Here is a 6,044-nt window from a genome sequence, read left to right as displayed (position 1 = left end):
CAGAAAGAATTGAATATGAGGCAAAGGAGATGGTTGGAATTCTTGAAAGATTATGATTTTGGTTTGAATTATCATCCTGGAAAGGCGAATGTTGTAGCTGATGCATTGAGTAGGAAGTCATTGCACATGTCTATGTTGATGATTCGAGAGTTTGAATTGTTGGAGCAATTTAGAGATTTGAGTTTAGGTTGTGAAGCGACGCCTTCGTGTGTTAAGCTTGGTATGTTGAAGCTTACGTGTGGCATCCTTGACGAGATTAGAGAAGGTCAGAAGTCAGATTTGAAATTAGTCGATGTTATGAAATTGATTAATCAAGATAAAGGTGGTGACTTTCGGATTGATGAGAATGGTATCATGAGGTGTCGTGATCGAGTTTGTGTTCCGGATGTTGCGGATTTGAGAAAGAGGATTCTTGAGGAAGGGCATAGAAGTAGTTTGAGTATTCATCCTGGTGCTACTAAGATGTATCAAGACTTGAGAAAGATGTCTTGGTGGCAAGGTACGAAGAAGGATGTAGCGGAATTTGTGTATTCATGTTTGACTTGTCAAAAGTCAAAGATTGAACATCAGAAGTCGTCTGGTTTGATGCAACCGTTATCTATTCCCGAGTGGAAGTAGGATAGTATCTCTATGGATTTTGTTTCGGGCTTGCCGAGAACATTGAGTAATTGTGAGGCGATTTGGGTCGTTGTGGACAGGTTGACGAAATGTGCCCATTTTATTCCGATAAGGATGGATTATTCGATGGAGAGACTTGCTAAGTTGTACATCGAAAGGATTGTGTGTTTGCATGGTATTCCGTCAAGCATTGTTTCGGATAGAGTTCTGAGGTTCACTTCGAGATTTTGGGAAGGTTTGCAAAGTGCTTTGGCTACGAAGTTGCGTTTGAGTTCGGCATATCATCCGCAAACTGATGGTCAAACGGAGAGGACTAATTCAGTCACTTGAAGATCTTTTGAGGTCTTGTGTTTTGGAACAAGGAGGAAATTGGGATAATTTCTTGCCTTTGATCGAGTTTACGTATAACAACAGTTTCCATTCGAGTATTGGAATGGCACCTTTCGAGGCTCTTTATGGTAGAAGGTGTAGAACTCCTTTATATTGGTACGAATTGGGAGAGAGTGTTGTGGTTGGACCCGAGTTGATTCAAGAGACTACGGATAAGGTTAAGGTGATTCAAGAGAAGATGAAGGCTTCTCAGAGTCGTCAAAAGAGTTATCATGATAAGAGGAGGAAAGCTCTTGAGTTTGAGAAAGATGAGCATGTGTTTCTTCGAGTTACGCCAATAACGGGTGTTGGTAGAGCTTTGAAGTCGGGTAAGTTGACGTCGCGTTTCATTGGTCCTTATCAGATTTCCGAGAGGGTAGTTGAAGTGGCATATCGGATTGCATTACCACCGTCACTTTCTAATCTTCATGATGTGTTCCATGTGTCTCAATTGAGGAAGTATATTGCGGATCCATCGCATGTTGTTCAAGTAGATGATGTTCAAGTGAGGGATAATTTGACGGTTGATACATCACCTATGCGAATTGAAGATCGAGAAGTGAAGAAGCTTCGGGGTAAGGAGATTACTTTGGTGAAAGTGATATGGGGCGGAGTCGCCAATGGAAATATTACTTGGGAACTCGAGGATAAGATGAAGAAATCGTATCCGGAGTTGTTCGTTTGAGGTAAATTTTCGAGGCTGAAAATCTTTTAAGTGATGGAGAGTTGTAACAATCCAATTTTAGTATTTATTTCTTATATTATTATTATTATATTATATTTTATTTATTTGGAGTGTTAATTAATTAATTGGTTGTTAGGTAGTATAATAATTGATTATATTAATTAACTTGGTGGGTATACTGTGTTGGTTTAATTTATTTGAATTAAATAGAGATAATTATAATACTAGGTCTTATTGGGCCTATTAATTAAATTAGAGGTATCACTCTTTAAGCCCAAATACAATACTAGAATATAAGAGGTGAGGAGAGTGAGAAGTAGGATTCATTTGATCATTGACGGCAACAGAGAAAGAAAAGAAGAAAAGTAAGGAGAAGAGGGGAAGAACAAGAGAGAAGCTAAGGTTTCCAGAAAATTGAAGAGGTAAGGGGGGAATCCTTATTATTATGGGTTAGTATGATTGGGTCAATGGGTAGAAATATGTTTACGTTGAAATCCCTAAATTTCATGGTTTTTGGAATTGTTAGGTTTTGATGAGTATTCTTGATTTGTGGTGATTTAATTGTGTTAAAACTGCAAATTAACCTTATATACTTAAAGTATTATATGAGTTATAATTTTCTGAGTGTTTGGCTTTTTACGGAATCGAAATCGGAGGTCCGAAAGTCCTCCAACGATGAAAAACGCAGAAAATTCTGCATTTTGTTTTGGTGTTAACCGGATAACCAAAACCGTTAACCGGTTAACCACTACTTAAAAATCTGCGCAGAAATAGCATTCTGTTTTTGTGTTAACCGGTTAACCAAAACCGTTAACCGGTTAACCACTTAAAAATCTACCAGGAATTGCATTCTGTTTTGTGTTAACTGATTAACCAAAAGCGTTAACCGGTTAACACTGTTGAAAAATGAAAAATTGAGATTTTGAAAGTTGTATTCATTTTGGAATGAAATCTAAGTGTGCTTACTTGATAATTAGCGTATATTTGTGAATGATATATTGTTATGAATGTGTATATGTACCATTTGTGGATAATTCATAGAGTTAAATTATGGTGATATGTGGAATGTTAAGATGATAGATATGATCTTAATTGCATATGTGTCGGTATTTGTACATTCATTCATGGCATGGTCGACTTCATAGTGGAAGCGGTGAAACTGTGGGTTCACATAGAAGTTGATCCTTAATTGGAAATAGGCGTAGCAGACGTTGATCCTTAATTGGAAATAGACGTAGTGGCTTGGATTCTAGATATTGAATCGGAAAGCGGTGAAACTGTGGATTCACATAGACGTTGATCCTTAATTGGAAATAGGCGTAGCAGACGTTGATCCTTAATTGGAAATAGACGTAGTGGCTTGGATTCTAGATATTGAATCGAAAAGCGGTGAAACTGTGGATTCACATAGACGTTGATCCTTAGTTGGAAATAGGCGTAGCAAACGTTGATCCTTAATTGGAAATAGACGTAGTGGCTTTGATCTTGTCCGGATCGGAAGCGTGGCTTGGATTCTAGATGTTAAATCGGAAAGCGGTGAAACATTGGGTTCACATTGAGGTACCGCATGCATAAAGTCACATGTCTTGCATTGAGTCACATTAGAGTTATGTGATAATTGAATGTATGCATTGATGTGATTGTGAGGTGTGTATGAGATATGGTAATTGAATTTGGTGATGTTTGGATATATAACTTGGTGAAATATGTGATGATGTGATAATTGTAGTTATGTGTATATTTGAGAATATAGTATTGGATTTTAATGTTATACTCCTTGCGTTTGATGTATGTTTGAAACATGTGAAATAAATGTTGGTTAATATTATTGACATGGTTATACAAGGTGTGATGAATTCCGTTAATTGTTGATTTAATCATTGTGCCTTATTATACTTCTTCATAATAATTTGAATTCTCACCCTGCTGTTTGAATGTTGCATTTACACGGGCATCGTGCAGATACTCAAGAGTAGTATTGCTGGAGTAAGTGGACGATAGCTCACTCGGGATTTAGCTGGAGAGCTTCCGTGTTTTGTTTTAGAGACGAGGTAGTGAGTCAATGCTCTGGTCATGTAACACGGAGTAGATTAGTAGTAGTGAACTCATATCTTATTTGGATATGTATTATGCCATTGCTTGTGAACATGTTTAATTGCAATTGTTGTTTGAGAGGCCATAGTGCCAAATGGTCTGAATATGGTTTTATCTTATCTTGAAGAGATTACTGAGAGATGATCATGGTATGGGACATGAATCATTTTATGAAATGCATGAATATTCCTTATTTTCCGCTGCGAACGCATATTCTTGAATATTCATGATAATTGAAATGTGTTATTTTAAATGACCAGGTGTATTGTATATTGATGATGAATGATGTTGGTTTTTGAAAGCTTTTGAGTTTTTGAAAACGTCGATGTGATGCCCTTTTGTTTATATGCGTGCTTATTCACTCTGATTATATGTTAAGTATTTTGGGGTAGAAAAAGGGGTGTTACAAAGTCAAACAAGGCAAAGAAGGATATGAAGTCTGTTGAAGCTCATTAGTTAAGTCACAACTAGCTTCTGATTTGAATCATGTAGTTGTGAGTCGAATCACAAACACTTTCCCAGCCATTGTCTAGTTTGAGTCTAATCATGACCATGCCCTGACTCGAATAATGACCTTATGAATTGAATCATGCATCAAGCCTTGAGTCTGAAGTTGCATGTCTTTGATACATTGAGGGGGAGAACCTTGTATTGTTTTTTTGCTTGTATTTTGAGCTTTATTTGAATTTAGTTTATATTTGAGTCTCCTATTCAATTTCATATATTTTAGGATCGAGTTTTGAATTTGTATTTTATCATGCATAATTCAAAGTGTTTGTGTTTGAGTTTTATCATTATTCTTTAGGTAAACTTGTTGAGTTTTGTTGAACAAAAACCATATTTGATATTGGTTAAAAAGTCATGTCAAAGGTAGAATCTCAAAACAAAGTTAAAAACTTGGATTTTTGAGGTCTTTGTTGTGTGATTTGAATCACACATATCCATGAGTTGAGTCAAACAAGGCAAAGAAGGATATGAAGTTTATTGAAGCTCATGAGTTAAATCACAACTAGCTTCTGATTTGAATCATATAGTTTTGAGTCGAATCACAATTTATGCTTGAGTCGAATCACAAACACTTTCCCAGCCATTGTCTAGTTTGAGTCGAATCATGACCATGCCCTGACTCAAATAATGACCTTGTGAGTTGAATTATACATCAAGCCTTGAGTCTGAAGTTGCATGTCTCTGATACATTGAGGGGGAGAACCCCGTATGGTTTTTTTGCTTGTCTTTTGAGCTTTACTTGAATTTAGTTTATATTTGAGTCTCCTATTCAATTTCATATCTTTTAGGATCGAGTTTTGAATTTGTATTTTAGCATGCATAATTCAAAGGGTTTGTGTTTGAGTTTGAATATTATGCTTTAGGTAAACTTGTTGAGTTTTGTTGAACAAAAACCATATTTGAGATTGGTTAAAGTCATGTCAAAGGTAGAATCTCAAAACATAGTTAAAAACTTAGATTTTTTAGATCTTTGTTGTGTGATTTGAATCACACATATCCATAAGTTGAGTCAAACAAGGCAAAAAAGGATATGAAGTCTGTTGAAGCTCATCAGTTAAGTCACAACTAGCTTCTGATTTGAATCATATAGTTGTGAGTCGAATCACAAACACTTTCCCAAACATTGTCTAGTTTGAGTCGAATCATGACCATGCCCTGACTCGAATAATGACCTTATGAGTTGAATCATGCATCAAGCCTTGAGTCTGAAGTTGCATTTCTATGATACATTGAGGGGGAGAACCCCGTATGGTTTTTTTGCTTATCTTTTGAGGTTTACTTGAATTTAGTTTATATCTGAGTCTCCTATTCAGTTTTATATATTTTAGAATCGAGTTTTGAATTTGTATTTTAGCATGCATAATTCAAAGTGTTTGTGTTTGAGTTTTAACATTATGCTTTAGGTAAACTTGTTGAGTTTTGTTGAACAAAACCCATATTTGAGATTGGTTAAAGTCATGTCAAAGGTAGAATCTCAAATCAAAGTTAAAAACTTGGATTTTTGAGATCTTTGTTGTGTGATTTGAATCACACATTTCCATGAGTTGAGTTAAACAAGGCAAAGAAGGGTATGAAGTTTATTGAAGCTCATGAGTTAAATCACAACTAGATTCTGATTTAAATCATGTAGTTGTGAGTCGAATCATAATTTATGCTTGAGTCAAATCACAAACACTTTCCCAGCCATTATCTAGTTTGAGTCGAATCATGACCCTGCCCTGACTCGAATAATGACCTTGTGAGTTGAATCATGCATCATGCTTTGAGTCTA

The sequence above is a fragment of the Lathyrus oleraceus genome, chromosome 6 (assembly GCF_024323335.1).
Source record: "Lathyrus oleraceus cultivar Zhongwan6 chromosome 6, CAAS_Psat_ZW6_1.0, whole genome shotgun sequence".
NCBI classification, from domain to species: domain Eukaryota; kingdom Viridiplantae; phylum Streptophyta; class Magnoliopsida; order Fabales; family Fabaceae; genus Lathyrus; species Lathyrus oleraceus.
This window is presented reverse-complemented; position numbering follows the sequence as displayed.